Below are 19,556 nucleotides of genomic sequence, written 5' to 3'. Positions count from 1 at the left end.
TTTCTAGATGTGAAATGCAAACACAGTGAGCAATTGATCATGTCTAAACAGGTAAGTGGTGAGTGCATCCAAAGGCCTGTCTGGGCACAGGTGGTGTTTTCCCAAGCAGAACAATAGCTTTCTTGAAATTTTTAAATGATAAATAACACAGAAATTGTTAAAAGTCTGTCGCGAAAAATATATATACAGTTATATGTGTAATAGAAAAAAAAAAATAGGCTTTGAAATGAGCCAGATACAAGTTATATTCACAGCTGCCTCAGTTACTTAGGCAGGTGACTGTGGGTAAGTCTGTCTCCACACCTGTAAAATGGGGATTTCAAAAAGATAAAATACCTGTTTCTCAACAGAGTATTCAATACTATTTCCTATCCTCACCTCCAAAATGAATGAGAAAGACACACAAAGAAGCACTGAAGAGCTCTGTAAAACTGCTTTCAGAAATGAGAAAAGTATTTCTTTTAAAATAATTACACTAACTCAAAATAACAAATTCAATTTTTAAATCCAGAAATAGCTTTCTGTTTGGAAGCGAACATATTAATGGAAAAGCTAATTGTTTTACGCCTATGAGAAAATCTGCAATTTTCTCCCAAAGATGAATTTTAGAAGTTTTTCCATTGACTTAATTCTCAGTAAAAGTTAGCTTATAGTCAAATGTTAAAGATGAAATCACCCCCAAATTTTATTCTTGTTATCTCTTCTTTCCAATCACTAATCATTTTCCAGATTTTGTTTTCCACAATTTGCATTAATACTGCAGGAACATCTATGAAATACTACAAATTTTGAGCATCCTTCACACACAATACCCAATCTTTGTCCTTTACTGTGACCCACTGGCCAAGGTCCACCTCTCTTGAGCATGTCCAATGACTTGAAGTTTTTGGAAAAATACAAGATTTAAAAAAAAAAACTTTCTAAGACTTTTAATGAAGGTTTGTGATGAGACAAGTCTATTAAATGGTAGCACGTTTAATGAGTACCTAAATAATATTATTAACAGCCCAATAATTAGACCCCTTTGCCACATACACACAAAATGTCAAAGTAACAGGGTCATAATTTCCGGCAACACTAGTTATGGGTGCTCTGGTCTTAACTATTTTTTATTCTTTCTCCTTAACTTGATTAAGCCAGAAATAATGAGCAAATGTGAACCCTTCCTGGAACGCATCATTTAATTTCTTTTTAAAAATTGCACAGGTGGAATCCAGCAGTTTCTTGGCAATGGACTGAGATAGGATCCAAGAAATACAAAATATTCCATCAATTATCAACTAGGGATGAAATGTACAACAAAATTCTTCACATTGGTATTCACCCTCAGAGTCCGATTTGGCTAAAAAGCAGCTCCAAACATCAACCAGCTATGAAGAAAAGGATGCATCACCAAGCAGACAGAGTTTAAGTTTCCCCAAAGAGTGATAGCAGGGGATGTCAGAACTCTAAGTGGCCAAGTAGAGCCATGGGGTTTATAGAGCAGTCATTGATCAGAAAAGGTCCTTGCTAAACTCTGTCCACTGCTCAGTGCAAGCTCACTTATAAGGGTAAGAGACTACAAAGCAATGGGAAATTTGAGATTACTACCATATCGTAACACAGCAACACCAGTCTCCAGAAAACTGACATATTGGGATGGTGACTGCCACTGCTGAGAGCCAAGGAACTGTTGGTGTGAAGTCAGTAACTCCATATGCCCAAAGAAGCTGAGCTGAGAGGCAGCTCCGGGACCTTCTGACCATGTCAGTTCTCTGACCAACACCCTTCCAATGTCTGGAAAATCGAGCTTTCAAGGTCTCCCATAAGCTCATCTGGATCTGCCTTTCCAAGCTTTTCCCTTGACACCCTCATTCAAAGACCCAAGGTGTCACCGATGCTGCTTTCTTTACTCAAAATGCTTTCTTCCCACTGAAAGTCACCTTCTGACTCTGACTATTCCAATTTCATCTATCTGGCTAAAGCCTTCAGTAATTTCCAAGAAAAGGGAAAAGTACTGCTCTATATGACACACATTCATGTACTTGTGACATATATGTGCATATACACGTTTTTGGGTAGTTTAGTGGATAAAAGAGGATCAGACACACACGGGTTAAAATCTTAGTCCTGCTTCATAGTTGTGGTATCTTGGGCAAATTTAATTGTATTTTGTGAGCCTTAAACTAAGTCTCGGCTATAAAGTGAAGATGATAATGCCTACTGAGAGCGCTATTGTGAGAACAGAATGAAGTAGCCATACTTAAAAGTCTCTGGATTATACCAGGAGCTCAAAAAGAATATTATTAACAATGCTATCACCTCTCTAAAAGTTATATAAATAAAATGGAAAAAATCCTGAACACAGACTCTTAAAAGAATTTATTCTAACTGAATTAAAATTTAAAATTAAATATATGTCACTTACCATTTAGGAAAATGAAGGGGAAAAAAGCAAACAAATCAAAGCAGCACAATGAAAAATAAAATTGAAACTTCAAGAAACAAGGCTAAACCTTGAAAGGAATTGGGGGAAAGGCCACACTTCCTTTGATGAGGGGAATCAGATCTTCCACAATCAAAAGATCCATGTATCACATATTTTAAAAGTTAAAAAAAATTTTTTTAGCCTAAACTAACAAAGTATCTTAATTGTTTTACTCCCACAATGTCATACCTTATTTATTTATCTGAATGAAAACTGTTCTTTTCTTTCAAATCTCCTTTCAAATTTATATCTCATCTTGTTCAGTGATAGTTGTCTTGTTTTCAAAATGTGCACATGTATCGCCCTTCAGATGCATATGTGAAGTGGGCTTACTTGTGAGTGTAAGACCCATCTTTCCTGTCGCTCTCAAAATGATTTCTGGAAAGATAGTGGGGGCAGGGAATCTTGGGTTCCACTCCTGCGTTGTGAACTATGGAAGTGAATTTGGAGTCCTCACCCTGCTTTTGCTGGTGGGCGCTCCCTTCCCTTCCTCCTGCTTGCAGACTGGGAGAACAACAGCAAAAGCCTCCTTTCAAACAAGTCTGAGTCTGTGACCTTATTATTTCTACAACACCTTCCCCAAGCCATTCTCCCCTTGAAAGCTGAAGCAGGCTTATTCCAGGGAAAGAATTACTCACATGCAACTGGTCAATGGTTTCTTTTCCCATCTGTTCCAGTCTGTCCACCGAAAGAGATGTAACAAACAAATGTGGTTGGAGTCATTACCCTCAAGTAAATTATCATCTCTAAGTAGGAAAAAGTATAAATGTGCAGCAACAAAGAATGTGTGTCAGCTACACCACATTCATGTAGCTGATTTCATGCTCTCCTTATTTTCTCTTGCTCCATATCTGTATAAGTGGCCCCAGTACTTCTTAGATTACAATCTTCTTGAGGACACGACTGTGACTACTTTGGTGTCTGTTAGTCAGTTTGATTATTTGTTTAATCTCATGCAGAATTTATAAATGACTATAAAGATAAGAGGTATTTATTAAAAGTATGTCTTTGACTTTTTGTAGTTACCCCCGAAGAAGTAGTAAGAAGGTGCCCTTCAGAATGAGATCCTAATTATCGTTTAGGACTGGATGCTAAGTACATCTTTTAGATTTATACAAAGCAGTATTCCAAGGGTGCGCTAAACCACTTCCTTCTAAATTTCATGTTACACCGAAGTGGTAAACAATCTTTTCTTCAAGTTGTTTCCTCTCTCATGGCCACCACTGACGCAGACATCAGCTGGAAGAGAGGCCGCCCAGGATTAGGCAGAGTGCGTTATATGTAACTTGTCAGCTACTTGTAAACTCCAAAGAGAGTAAGTCAAATGTCAGGGACTGATTGTGAAGCTGAATTGCTTCCTCTTTTCTAGTTTCTCACAAAGCTATTTGAATTCAGCTTCCCCTCTCCCGAACAGCAGCCACTTCTGACGGAAGTCTATTCTCTCAGACTAGCTTCTATTTAGGAAAAAATTGCTTATATTGTTGTTCTCAAGCCTGTTGATAACTTTACACATGCTGAATTTTAAACAACAACACAAATACTTTCCTGTGGTATTTTCACTGCATTTCTCTATGCTCTGAATTCTATCTTTACCTGAAGAATATGAATTCAATAGTAAATTCACAATGGGTAGTATCACAGAAAATATACACAGGATATATTTCCTACTGTTATACAGTTGGAGTTATCACAATTTCACTGTAGCCTTTTTCTGGAATTTTGTCCCTAGGGCTTACTTAACGGGCATATAAAATGTAGTGTTGTATTAATATTTTTAAATAAGTTTAAATATTGCAATATATATGACTATATTGATTTAGGCCTTTATGGGTCTTTAACATATGATTGCAGATTATATTTGAAATAACATTGAAAAATACTTTATACCTGATCAGCTTTTTCCTATTTCTTCACCAAAGCTAACAACAAAGAGTTCATTAGAATTGTTCTGAGGGGGCTTCCCTGGTGGCGCAGTGGTTGGGAGTCCGCCTGCCAATGCAGGGGACACAGGTTCGGGCCCTGGTCTGGGAGGATCCCACATGCCGCGGAGCGACTGGGCCCGTGAGCCACAATTGCTGAGCCTGCGCGTCTGGAGCCTGTGCTCCGCAGCAGGAGAGCCCGCGGTGGTGAGAGGCCCGCGCACCGCGATGAGGAGTGGCCCCCGCTTGCCGCAACTGGAGAGAGCCCTCGCACAGAAACGAGGACCCAACACAGCCATAAATAAATAGATAAATAAATAAATAAATAAATAAATAAAAAAGAATTGTTCTGAGGAATTATTCTTTAAAATATGAAATAGCTTTTTATCTCCATGTATAATGAATGCTTCGATTTCTAAAACATATTACCTCATGCATTAATAAATGACCAAAAAAAAAAAACCATCTGAACTTCTACTGACACTTCACAGAATAGAGACTTCTGATTTTTTTATGAGCTATGGTATAGAATTGGATATGTTAGCCTTTTCAGGTTAGACCAGTTAACACACTTCTAAGAAAAATGCTCATGAGACACAAAAATATATCTGTGGCATCCAAGTTTTTATCCTAGAAAAACCTATAAGAAATTCTCATTCCTGTTTCTTCCCCAAATATCAGTTCTGCTCAGGTCTGGAGACTACTCTCCATCTCTTCCAGGTCTGCACCAGAAGTAATTCTCCTTCTGTCACCATCAACCCTTAACCAGCGGAAACATCCCAAAAGCCTTGTGAAATAAACAGAATATAATCCAATGTAGAGCAATCCTGCCAGACACCGCCCATTCCTCTGCCTTTACTAAAGTCTGTATTTTAATTATATGTAGAGTCTACCTGGTAAAGACTTCTCATCTTTCAAGACAGCTTTAGCACTCTCACCGCTATAAAGATTTTCCTGACGCCACCCCTCATCCTGGATAGAATTAAAAACTCCCCTTTTTTTGGTTCCCACTGTATGCTGTACAGACTGCCTATCACACTCTATTGCATTCATTTATTTACATGTTTATCCCCTTTGCAGTAGACTATAAATGTACCAGGGTCTAAACTATGTTTTATTTATCTTTATGTCTGCAGTTCCTACCAAAGAGCTTGATATATTATATACGACAATAATATCTGCAGAATGGGAACAATGAATGGTGGCTGTACAAGGAGATAAATTTAAATTGGGTTTCCACAAAAACTTCAGAAAAGGTCTTTTTGTTACCTACAGAATAAATATATTTTTCTGCTGCTCTGATTTAGACTCAAACACAAGGTAGTAGACAGACCTCCCTGTCCTCATTTGACTGGTCTACATTCACAAAAGAGCCTTCAATAATTACCCTGACAAACATTTTCAAAGAGCAATCCCTAATCCTTAGAGTTGAAAGTTGCTCAAGTAAGGACTGTTTGTACAATATAAGACCATTTTTTATGGAGTCTCACAAGCACCTAGTGAGTTAACAATAGTAATGACCATGACCTGAGCTAACTCCAGCACTCCAGCTACTCTGTCTTCCTGGGGTTAATCTCTTAAACTCCTCTGGCCTTTGTACCTCTGTGGAGTGAAGAAACTGTGTAAGCAATACCTACACGCCTCTATTTATATAATTTAACATGCTTATATTGCCCTTCTAAAACAAATATTTATTGAACACTTTTCTAGGCAGATTCAAAGAGGCAAAGAAACTTAACCAGTACTTTTACTTTTTTAATTAAAGATTTCCAAGGTACAAAACCATACTCCTGAAAGGCAAAGTCTCTAATTTTTTACAATATTTTTTGGGGGGAAGGAATGGGGTTTTGTGACTGTTACGTCTCATTAACTCACTTGTAATACCAGGCATTGTAATGAATGCTTTACTCGTAAGTTCAAAGGCTTTGGGGATGTTGTATTAGATATATACAGTAAGCTCAGAAACTAACATTGGTTTCATCATGACTCTAAACAAGGCAGGATTGTTCATTATGTGTAGACGTATTACAGTATGTTGGGGTATTTCATCCCAGCCCTAATTCCAACACACTACCAATATGACAACCTTGTTACTTATATCCTTATTTTTAACGGTCCATTTTAATTACTTTGGCACTATAGACATTTACTAGTTAACTATTTATCAGAAGTAGCTATTATAATTAGTTATTATCTATCTTGAGTGTCTACACTCAATCTTAACACAAAATGTTATTCCTATGGGATATAGAAATTTTACTATGGGATATTGAAAAACTTTTTCTGTGTACTCCAGTGGCGGGTCTCTCATCTCTAACGTTGCTTCTCAATAAGAAGTTAACAAAGCTACTTTATGAGCCAATTCTCTATCCTGACACTATGTCCCCAAGCTCCAGAGAACCTTCACATTTGCTATCCAACTCACTTGCACAAGCATCCACCCAAAACTCAGGAAGCTGGTTTCAAGAAGTCTGCCTTTCCCCACGAGTTTCCTCTCCCCTCTCCCCGCCCCATTCTGAGCCGTCATGTCTGCTTCTATGGAATTCTGAAGGAAGGCGACCCAGGTAACAGAGGCTGTGGAAGGAGGAAGGATTTTCTTGAAGTTCCCCACCAGACATCGAAATGCGTTTTACATGAAGAAAAATTACTAATAGAACCCACAATAGCCAGATTAAGAGTTAAAGGGCTTTAGTGGCTGGCTTGGGATCTTATCTTCTCTTTATAACTACTTTTGGGGGGAAAACTAATTGGGAATTGAACACATTTAAATTATAAACCAAAATTTATAATACAATTTATTTATAAGTTGTAGATCACTACAACATTACAATTCTTTAAGAATAGGAATAATCTTTCTTTTTAATTCTGATTTTTTTTAAGGAATTGCGAATAAGGAAGTTTATTTTCATGAGAAAATGGTGATAGGTTAGTTTTAAATTGAAGACGTTCATTAGGCGCAAGCCTACAATTTCCTTTCACCTCACTGTTTGTTCTGTTATTCTAACTAGTTTTTATTGGAAATCTAGTACGTGCCAAAAAGTTTTTTATGAGTGCTAGAAACACAGCAAGGAGCAAGACAGTGGAGTCCTGATCTAATGGAGTTTACCTTCTAGGTGAAGGGGAGTAGGGAGCGAGGAAGGGGAATGAATCCAACAAATGAACGAGAGGATTCAGATACCGATATATGATATAAAGCACACATAATGAGGATGCGATATTGTGGGGCGGGAGAGCTACTCAGGGAGGCTGTTCTGAGGTGATGCTAATGGGAGCTGAGTGTGAATGAAGGATGGATGAATGAATACATGAATGAGCAAAGCACTAGTGTAGGACTTTCCAGGGTTAGAGACTAACTGGAACCCAGGACCCAAGACAAGAAGGAGGTGGCATGTTTCAGGCCCTGGAAAGAGTCCACTGTCACTGGTGCTGGGTGAACGGGTGGAGATGGGAGGAGGTGAGATCAGTGTAGGCAGGGGTGATCCTCATGGTCTGTTGGATGCAGGTCAGAAGCTTCTCTTTCAGTGCAGTAGGAAGTCACTGAAGGATTTTAGGTGGGAGAGTGACTTGAGCTGATTTTGTCTTGCAAACGACTACTGTGGCTGCGGAGAAGAGAACAGATGATAAAGAAAGGGGCCAGAGCAAAACCGTGGGTAATAATTTGGACACTACTATAAAAGAGAGACGGCTTAGATGAGTATGATAAAGGTAAAGACTGACAGAAAAAGATACAATTGAGATATCCTCTGGAAGAAGAGAGATAAAATGCATTTAATTTCCAAATATGGTTAATCCTATACATATTTTTCAAAGGGGATATCCATACTAAAAAAGTTTTAAAACATGCAAAAATTGAGAATATCAATTCAGAAGCTGACTTTCATTTAACTTTGATTTCTGTATTCCAGAAGGATCCAAGGGCATAAATTGAGTTGGGGTGCGGCTTAGAGGTGAGGTCTGGGGTTGCTGTGGAATTTCTCCGTTTCCAGGCCCATAAAATCATTTGCACATGCCATCTTCTGCACATGAAACCTGGCCAGGAAATGCACTTGGTTGTTGATATGTAACTTTTTCAACTTGGCAATAACATTCACGCTTACAACCAAAGCATAGTGCCTGAAACCAAGTTCCTCCTCATCCCTGGCAGAACACAGAGTACACGTTCCTGGGAGATGGGATCCAAATGGGGCTCTGCCAGAAAGGTGGTTCTGGACTCACACAACTAACAAGCCGATAGAAAACGCTACTTTACTTGTATAACTGCTATTATTTTGGCCCTCTTATACACCTTTTGGCATAGTATACGATGTAAAAAAAGAATAGTCTCTTTGCTCAGGAACTTAAAGCTCGGTTAGGCAGATAGGCAATTAAGTGTAAGACACTGTAGGTAGAGCAAGCAGCTAAAACTCAGGCACAGCTTCCTGGGACTTACAGATGTATGTGGAAACGTAAAAACCAATTTGGTGAGGGCCAGTCATTGAAAAGAGCCACAAAAGGAAGCAAGATGTTGAGGAGCTAAAAAGATTAAAGAGAGGCCTACTAACACGATTACTCTAGTAGCAAACGTTAACTATACTTCAATAAAGCTACAAAAATAAAACTGATTGTGGAAATGGGTACACAACTCGGTGAATATACTAAAAGCCACTGAATTGTACACTTTCAATGGGTGAAATGTATGGCATGTGAATTCTATCTCAACAAGGCTTTTTTTTTTTTTTAACTGTCTGCAGGGGACCATGCTGTTATGCTCCATGGAAGTGGAGGGGAAAGGCACCATTGAGAGGTCCTGAGGTGTCTTTCACAGACAGAGATGGGGCATTGGGCCTGGGGCAAGTAATGTAACCTTTTGGGGTCTCAGATTTTTCATGTGCAATGCAGAGGCAATCATAATAATACTGACGGTCTCACAGGGTGTCGTAAGGATTACATGGAATTACACAGATCAAGCGCTTACGGTAGTCCTTAGCAGTACTATTTCGTTAAATATAGTGTCCCTTTGTTAAAAATATGCCTATTCCCAATAGAAATAAAACCAAAAATAAGTAAATGGGACCTAATCAAACTCACAAGCTTCTGTACAGCAAAGGAAACCATAAACAAAATGAAAAGACAACCTAAGGACTGGGAGAAAATATTTGCAAATGATGCAACCAACAAGGGCTTAATTTCCAAAATATACAAATGGCTTATACAACTCAATATCAAAAAACAAAACAAAAAACCAAAAAAAAACCCAATCAAAAAATGGGCAGAAGATCTAAATAAACATTTCTCCAAAGAAGACATACAGACGGCCAATAGGCACATGAAAAGATGCTCATCATCGCTATTATTAGAGAAATGCAATTCAAAACTACAGAGAGGTACCACCTCACAACAGTCAGAATGGCCATTATTAAAAAAGTCTAAAAATAATAAATGTTGGAGACAGTATGGAGAAAAGGGAACCCTCTTACACCGTTGGTGGGAATGTAAACTGGTGCAGCCATTATGGAAAACAGCATGGAGGTTCCTTGAAAAAAAACTAAAAACAGAGTTGCCATATGATCCAGCAATCCCACTTCTGGGCATATACCCAGACAAAACTATAATTGGGGGCTTCCCTGGTGGCGCAGTGGTTGAGAATCTGCCTGCCAATGCAGGGGACACGGGTTCGAGCCCTGGTCTGGGAAGATCCCACATGCCACGGAGCAACTGGGCCCGTGAGCCACAACTACTGAGCCTGCGCATCTGGAGCCTGTGCCCCGCAGCGGGAGGGGCCACGATGGTGAGAGGCCCGCGCACCGCAATGAAGAGTGGCCCCCGCACCACGATGAAGCGTGGCCCCCGCTTGCCGCAACTGGAGAAAGCCCTCGCACGAAACGAAGACCCAACACAGCTATAAATAAATAAATAAATAAATAAAGTAGCTATTAAAAAAAAAAAACAAACTATAATTGGAAAAGATGTATGCACCCCTATGTTCATAGCAGCACTATTTACAATAGACAAAACATGGAAACAACCTAAATGTCCATTGAAAGATGAATGGATAAAGAAGATATGGTGTGTGTGTGTGTGTGTGTGTGTATCTATCTACCTAGATAGATACACACACACACACACACACACACACACACACACAATGGAATATTACTCAGCCATAGAAAAGAATGAAATAATGCCACCTTCAGCAACATGGATGAACTTAGAGATTACCATACTAAGCGAAATAAGTCAGAAGGAGAAAGACAAATACCATATGATACCACCTATATGTGGAATCTAAAATACGGCACAAATGAACACATCTACAAAAGAGAAACAGCCTCACAGACACAGAGAACAGACGTGTGGTTGTCGGGGGGTGGGGGGGAGGGAAGGATTGGGGGTTTGGGGTTAGCAGATGCAAACTACTGTATATAGCATGGATAAACAAGAAGGTCCTACTGCATAGCACAGGGAACTATATTCAATACCCTGTGATAAAGATTACTCAGCCATAAAAAGAAATGAAACTGAGTTATTGGTAGTGAAGTGGATGGACCTAGAGACTGTCATACAGAGTGAAGTAAGTCAGAAAGAGAAAAATAAATACCGTACGCTAACACATATATATGGAATCTAAAAAAAAAAATGGTTCTGAAGAACCTAGGGTCAGGACAGGAATAAAGACGCAGACGTAGAGAATGGACTTGAGGACACGAGGAGGGGGAAGGGTAAGCTGGGACGAAGTGAGAGAGTTGCATGGACATATATACACTACCAAATGTAAAATAGATAGCTAGTGGGAAGCAGCCTCATACACAGGGAGATCAGCTCGGTGCTTTGTGTCCACCTAGAGGGGTGGGATAGGGAGGGTGGGAGGGAGACGCGAGAGGGAGGAGATATGGGGATATATGTATATGTATAGCTGATTCACTTTGTTATAAAGCAGAAACTAACACAACATTGTAAAGCAATTATACTCCAATAAAGATGTTAAAATAAAAATATCCTGTGAAAAACCATAATGGACAAGAATATGAAAAAGAATATATGTATAACTGAGTCACTCTGCTGTACAGCAGAAATTAACACAACATTGTAAATCAAGTATACTTCTATAAAATTTTTTTTAAATGCTTATTGCAAATTTCAAATGTACACACAACCACATTCCCAAGGTCAAACCATATACACACAGACACACATGCAGTTTTTTTTTCAAGTATCTATCTACATCTCTACCGTTCTTAAGGTTCTAACAATGCAACACAAACAATAATGACACAACACTTAGAAGATACTTAAGATTAGGAGGAAAAAATCACATTTGAAAAATATAAACAAAGCAAAAATGAATATAGTGTCTAAAGATAATGCAGACCAACATAACACCCTTCTGGGAGAGTAGAGTGAGAGGTGTGATAATAGGCATGATAGAGAAGATTATTTAAAAACGGCGGGGCTGAAGAAACTTTCACCGCCCTTGCTGTTGATTTAAGAAAACCTCCAGAAGAGAAAAGCAGGCTCAGTTCTCCAGAGGGCATTAGGAAGCGCTGGACTCAGAGCAGAACCCAACGGGCCTCTGCAGTGCTGTGTGGCAGCAGGAATCATCCTTACCCTCCGCCTTTGCCCCTCGTTTGCTCCCCAGGCCTGTGTTTCAAGATTTTTGAACATGACCTATTATCCTCTTAACTACTCTGCAAGGCAGGCATTCTTATTATTTTTCCAATGATTTTCCGATTGCAGCTCAGAGATATTCCCCCATTTGGTCCTCTAATTCCAAAAATGGGACTCTTCCTCCTACACTCCATATTTGTTACTTAAAGTTCTTTAGAGCTATCATTAAACATTCATAAAAACATTTTTTCTCAGATGCTGATTTTCCTTACTTAGGGAGATCAAAAGAAGACTTTTAAAAGTCAAGGATAGTTTATATTTTTGAGGCTGTAACAGAAGATTCCAAACTGGTATTTTCTGGTAAAGTCTGGATTTGCTTCACAATTTTTCCTAGTAACAAAAGCTATGTTGCAAACATGATAATGTCACTGTAGCCTCATTCAGAATATTACTCACTCTTTCTGTTGCTTTGCTACTTCAGCACTCGGGAAAGTTTGAATTTCCCAGTAGTGTGACCATGATACTATTTTTGTATCTTCAGCGTCCACTTATTTTCAATTTAGTGAATCTACGGTTGAGCTGAATTTTGAAAGCTTGCTGGAAAAAAGGAGCTGGATTTTATTATTAAAAGATTTTAAGAATAAAAAATTTTGATATATAAAGAAAATATGTTCTTAAGAAGAAAGCAAACATAAAACATACTATTTCTTCAAGTTTTCCTCCATTTAAATACCAACATCATCTTAATCCCTCAAAGCACATACTTGTGAATAGCATAATATTAATATTTTTGATTGTAGAATGGATTATAAAATTATTTGATAAGCACTAGCTACAAATTTACTTCATGACTGATTGCAAGTTTATGTGAAATTCAATAATAATAATACCAAAAATGTAAGGTCATCAAAGAAAATTTGGATTCAAGAAATGGGGGGAAAAAAAGAGCTCAAACTAGAGCTTTAATCGTCTCCTAGGTATAACATGATTAGGTTAGGCACACAAGCAGGGAGTTACTTGTCTTAGGCATAAAAAATGTCAAAGTAATCAAAAAGTATAAATAAAAACATGGATCACAGAGAAATTTACTAATTCCTATTACCCTTTCATCAAACTGCTAAAGAAAGTTCTATTTCAAGAAAAGAAAAATACCAATGTGGGAGGGGGAGTGGGATGGGAGAGGAGGAGACCTACCCCTTTGGTGGGTGGTAGCTGGTAGCCCCTGGGTCCAGCTTCTCTTCAGCGAGCTTTTTATATCAGAGGCGCCAGAGCTGTTCCCGCTTCTTGTGCCCCAACAGGTCCCTTCTTTCACCGCCAAGCTTCTCTCAGGTGTGGTCTGAAACAGCCCTTCCATTTCCTCCCGATCGACTGAACTCCCTAACCTTTTGTGTCTTATTTTCATCATCTCTCACCAAGGGTTCCAGCGACTTTGTTCTTGCCAAACTGGAGGACTAATCTCCCATTGATGCTAAATCCTTCCATTTGAAACATTTTTTCCTTCCTTGGCCTCAGAAACTTTTAACTATGTTTTAGTTAGCTGCTTCTAATGATCCTTCTCATTCCACACGGCACAGTGTCTTAAAACACACAGATTTTGGAAGCAGATGGACTTGAGTTCAGACCCTTCCAGCTGCCACATTCTAGCTCTGAAGGTTAGGGCAGGTAACTGAACTTCTCTTAGTCCCATTCTTTCCATTTGTAAAATAGCGATGATAAAAGTACCCACCTCATCTGGTTGTTACAAGGAGTGAATAAAGCAATACATGTAAATGTTTTACGGCACAGTTCAGTGACATCAGTTACATGTATTCTATAATCAGGTTCTCTCCTCAACTTGTCCCAAAAAACTATCTTATAGTGTCAACACTTGTTTATGTAGCTAACATTGAAATCACTAGCTTAAATGTGCTAGTGAACTCTAAATTCCTAATGCCCAAAATTGCATGTATCCTCCATCTATTAAAACTTCTGGCCTTTTCTATTTAAGTCAAATGACTTAATAGAAAAGGCTATCTATCTCTTCGGTGATAGAGTAAATCTCATTAATTCACGATTTATGAGGCAGTATACGTAGTGGTTAAAGGCTGCTTACGTTCAATTTCCAGTTCTGTAACGTATCGCTACATGACCTAGGACAAATAACTTAAAACTCTTTGTGCCTCGGTTTCCTCAGTTGTAAAACAGGAAGAGTACTAGTGCCAACCTCATATAATGCTTAGTAGGTATTATATTAATGTTTATTAATACGTTTATTAAACAAAATAAAATTTACAGTGTGACCTTTGTATTGATTTAAATAGAAAACTAATTCAGTAATACTTTCATAGCGCAAAACAGGGTGTTTTTTATTAGTTTCTCTTCTTTCCTTTGAATTCTCATTGCCACTACCACTGTCCACGCTCATGACCCAGCATAACCAGATGATGGTAAAAGCTGCCCACCCGCCTCTCTAAACCGATCTCCCGAATTCCAGGCATTCTTCTACTTTAATCCATTTTCTTTTTAAACCCTAATTGCCAGATCAATCCTTTGGAACAATCCTTTCTTATTGTGCCCTTTCGGACTACTCCATTGGTAACTCCCACCAATTCTCAGACAATATACAACTACCTCACCTTCAATCGGCTTATCTAGTTCCCTATGCCCAGGGGCAGGTCTTACCTAAGTGGAACTCCCAGGGTCACTAAACCCTTCAGGTCTTTATTCTTGTTCTTTTCCCCTGCCTAGAATACGCCACATCCTATTTCTTCAAATCTTATCCATCTTTCAACAACCAAGTCTGATTCCACTTGCTCTGTGGAGCCTTTTCAAGCTAAGGCCCTCACCCACAGCTTATGCAATACTACCTAGTATCCTAGAGAAGAGGAGACTTTCTTCTACATACAACTTGGTTCTTACCATAAGGTTCATTTTCAGACCGTTATCTACATGCTTCACGTGTACATATCTTGCCTGGTATTTCCCGTTGCACAATCTCAATACTGTGCATATGGTAGATAAGGTGGAAGCAGGTGAGTTCATAGATGAATGATGATCCTGATGGGGGCATAAGTAGGGTTTGTTCAATTTTTTTTTGCTTTAATTTCACCGCTGGATGATTGTTCATAGTCATGAATGTGATACTATTTTGGCCACATTAATGAACATACCTAAACTAGAATCAAATAGTTTAATAAGTTCAACTCAAATGTATATTCATATCTGTGTGCAGAATGCTCTTTATTCATGTTCACCAAATTAATGTCTATGTGAAGGAAAGGTACAGTTAAATACCTAACGATTTTTTGTATAAAAAATAAAAGCCTTACATACTCAATACTATTGAAGTGGAGGCGCTTACAAGCTCTTTATAGGGAAGAAATGGTGGTGGAGGTGCTGGTTACACCTTCTTTCTAGTGGTTTACGTCCACATACAATACTGAGAAGTTCTGCAAGTGTGAAATGCTATGAGAAAGACCAAAATAAAAGTCTGGTCTGCACTCTCAGTCCTACATTAGTTCCCATGTCTGAGGATCTTTTCTTAGTAACCCAGGAGGAAGAAAAGAAAGCCAGAAGGGAATGGTAGCCGAAGTTTTCCCTTCAGGATGGAAAGATAAATGTTTGTAAGCGGTTTCAAGGCAATGACGCTTTAAATGAAGTAAAAATTTAATTAATGGAATTTCTTCCACAAATAATTTTTATAGTAAAGAAAATAGGTTAGTACTATGGGTTTAGTAATAATAATAATAGTGATAATAAAAACAGTAACAGCAACAGCAGCAGTAGCAGCAACAACAACCAGAAATGTATCTGGGTCCTAACAGAGCTAACCTCATCTCTCAGCTAGTGGGATCCAGAAACCCACCCAGACTTAATGATTTAGTATCTGAATTTTAACAAGATGCCTACATCCAACTTTAGGACACACTTTCCTAATCCATTTACATCTACACTAACAAACGATCATAAATGTTTCACTGAATAATGATCCTTTGTGCTTCCCAATCCTCAAAGCAAGGTCCAATTTTTATTCTTGTACTCAAACTCTTAAATTCCTTTTTCTTAAATAACAAAAGCAGAAATAACAAAGGATACCCTGCTTAAACAAGCAATTAACTAAAACTTCCAACTAATGAAAAATCTGTTCTGAGTAATGAACATTTTACAATTTCTATCGGACTCTGCTTCAATCCACAAAGATATGCCTATAAGATACATGTTTTCAGACCCTACACACACAGTGACTTTCCTGAGCTGAGAGACTCAACACAACAGTGCAAGCTGCCAGGAGAGAAACCAGACCCTGGAGTAGCCATAAGGAGTCAGTACTGAAGAGGTCACAGTTGGCTTCTGGCTTCCTTCACGTACAGCCAATGATTCTGCATCTCAAAAATGCTAGATACGTATCAAAGCTAAAATAACATAAATTGCAGATTAAAGCAGAATCTATTGGCAGGAGTTATCTACACAGGATCCTACTCGGGAAACAAAATGACATTGCAAGATGACATCCCAAAGCATTACAGAATGAGGAAACTGGACACATCACTGACAGTCCAACTTTTTGCTAAATTCCAGAGAACAGTCCTCTGAATTTTAAGGCGATTTCCTTGTCCCTTCTTAAGGAGAGGGCCTATGGAAGCTAAAACTCCCATACATCCAGCGGCTACCCAAAATTCATATTTAAGTATTTCAAATTCTCAGATATTCGGTGTCATCTGAATTCAGAGAGTATTTGTACATACATTTTTTTCTAGACTAATTTGCTCTTCAGTTTCAGAAAAATGTGCTTAAGCCATGCAAACAAAAAACAGAGAAAAAAACAAACAAACAAACGTTTCCCTCTGGTTAAGTTTATTAATCAGAGTAAATGCAGTTCTATCTTATCATCTTTCTATGAGGAAACTTCTGTTCTTTTTTTAGATTTGGAGAATTGCTTTTCCTGACAGAACCCCCAGAACTGAGAACCCTGAACTGCAAACTTGTCCTTTGTCCTAGTTGTTTACCAGCCTTATCAGGGCACACATGGGTTGGCAATGTGATTCTAAGATAAAAATTCCTAAGATATAATTAGATGTTTTTCCAAGAAATATCACCAATGCAATGAAAATTTGTTTGCTCTCTTCGCCTACATATTTAAAGATAATGATCTCACAATTTCTTGCCATTTAATCATTTTCTTTTAGATAAGTGAGAAACATTAACTTGGCACTGAAGAAAAATACATACTTTTAAAATAAACAATACTGAAAACACAGATCTTATCTTAAAACTTCTGTGACATTTAAATAAACACACTTTTCTCCAACAACACACTTCTTAAATCTTATAACAACATAAATATAATGAAAATAATGTTATACCCCTGAATTTAACTATAAATGATAAATGACAGAAAGATATAGTCCAAGCTAGTGATGCCCAAGCTTTCTTACAGTGCCTTTCAGACTCATTAGTTCAATTCTGAACAAAGGGGATAAAGAGAAAAGTAGAAAATCACAAATGCATATTTGCTAAGCTGCAGAAGAACACTCTCTAGCCCAGTGCAAGAAGTGCTGTGAAAATATCTCAAGTTCTCTACTGAACTCCATCTTTGCTAGAGACTAAAAACCAGTTTTGTAAAAAAAAAAAAACAAAAAAACAAAAAAAACCACTTCTACTGCCACCTGCTGGTAATTTTTGAATGACATAAATTCTAAATTAAAGCAGAATCTTTTGCCTTTTAAAGGAAGAACATTAGATACAATATATGTTTCAAGAAATACAGACTATCACATTTTCCTGATGCTGACTGCTTCCCTCACTGACACACTGCCCTGAAAGGAAGTCAGAGGCCATTACGTTTTCATTCTTCCCCTTTCCACAAAAGCCATTCCACTTAGTCCTAGGCCAGCAATAAAGATTTAAAACCAAATGGTCTTGGCAGACCTGTCTGCAGAGTATTCACAACTCAAACACTTGAGGTCAGCTAGAGAAATTTTACTCTTTTAGCCAAAGACCCACAGGCCAAACTGTATTTTTTAAGACTTCTCTATAGGAAACAAACTATAAGAATGTGAACATATAGTTGATGGAGGATCCCAAATGAGAGGTCCAAGACTGGAACTGGAATCCCCCCACTGGCAAGATTCTGTAACTGGAGATATAAACGTGATTTTAAAATTCATAAATGAAAGGGTAGGCCCAAGTTCCTGCAGTCAGCTTCATTCCTTTTTTTGGAGAGTCGAAGAATTTTTCAAAGGCTTTGCTAAAAGGTTTTAAGGGAGAAAATTATTCTCTTTAATTTAGAGAGTATTTTTAAAAATCAAAGTAGATAGGTAAAACATTTTGAGCAAACAGTACTCTCTATCCACAACCTATCAACAATTCTTCCTGCCAAAAATAAACTACGGAAGTTGCTTTTTAGTTATGTCACGTGACAAGTCATACTTTGTAGGAGTTTTCATGCCACGTTGCTTTATCTATTCTAAAAATATACTGAATAACATGGATTTGACTATTTTCTCCAAAATTAATGTTAAGTATAATGTGAATCTGAAGGCAGTATCCCAAGATATAAATCCTGTCTTTTTTTTACATCCCTAGACATGAGCAAATTTGTCTGCTAGGACACTGAAGAGTTGTCTGTAATTCTATGGTTCTATAATTAAGACTTGTACAAATTCTGCTGCCAAAAAATCACCAGAGTGGGTGGTGAATACAGCCAAGTAAACTCTAATTATGGAAGGCGGGTTTTCTAAGATCTTAAATACAAGAAGCAAAGGCAAGATCAGACAACTAAGATAGCTACCAAGGCAATATAAATAGTCTTGTCAAACTCAATGTAAGCCCCCCTTTGGTAACAGCTGTTACCTCTCATAGTTCATAGGTACTTTAAAAGCACAATCTGGGATCTTCTACTTAGAATTCAGCACTTCATTGTTCCCTAAAAAAGAGTTATGGAACTTACTCATGTCATTTTCACTCCTGGGACCAAAAAAGGCAAGAGAAGTCCAATGTCCCAGATAATCTTCCATTTTATATTTCAGCTCCTCCTCTAGTATTATTTTTAAAGGTTCTGTTTGGAGGTCAATAGAATGCCATTAGCATTCTAAAATGCGTGCAACTCCTAAGTGTAAGGACGGCACAATAAATTTACGTAAACTGAACACATGCATACACCAGCATGCAATCAGGCACCAGCATTTTCTGCACTTCAGATGTGCACCCACCTACCCAGAAAAGAGGAAATTTTATAAAACAATTTTACAAAGTTTTCTCAATAATAACATTATATAGTGTATTCTTCCAGTTGAAACTGTAATTACAGTCTTCAAGTAAAAGTGATTATGCTTTTTCCTCTTTGCTTATACAGATGTCTATGCCCATCTTACTCCTAATCAACAAACTGCATGAATTTCTCATTTGAGCCCACCCCAAATATCACCTCCTCTGTGAAGACTTCCCTTACCTTCGCAGAAATATTAAGTCCTCAACTATATTCACAAATAGTCTGTGTTCACGCTAATTACACTGCATTAGAGTTACTTGTATGTACATCTACTGTTCCAGACTGTGAACACCTTATGGACAGAAAAGGCATTTAATTTCATCTTTTTGATCTGCCT

The 19,556-nt window shown here is 38.0% G+C and overlaps 1 protein-coding gene across 1 annotated transcript in view; it reads right to left on the bottom strand.

The window, feature by feature from the left end:
- Positions 1-19,556, bottom strand: part of ADGRV1 (adhesion G protein-coupled receptor V1) — a 540,475-nt gene that overhangs the window by 275,882 nt on the left and 245,037 nt on the right. The window lies entirely within an intron of this gene.

The sequence above is a fragment of the Balaenoptera acutorostrata genome, chromosome 2 (genome assembly GCF_949987535.1).
Source record: "Balaenoptera acutorostrata chromosome 2, mBalAcu1.1, whole genome shotgun sequence".
NCBI lineage: Eukaryota > Metazoa > Chordata > Mammalia > Artiodactyla > Balaenopteridae > Balaenoptera > Balaenoptera acutorostrata.
Note: the sequence above shows the minus strand (reverse complement) of the source record. Positions and strands in the feature narration are given on the sequence as shown.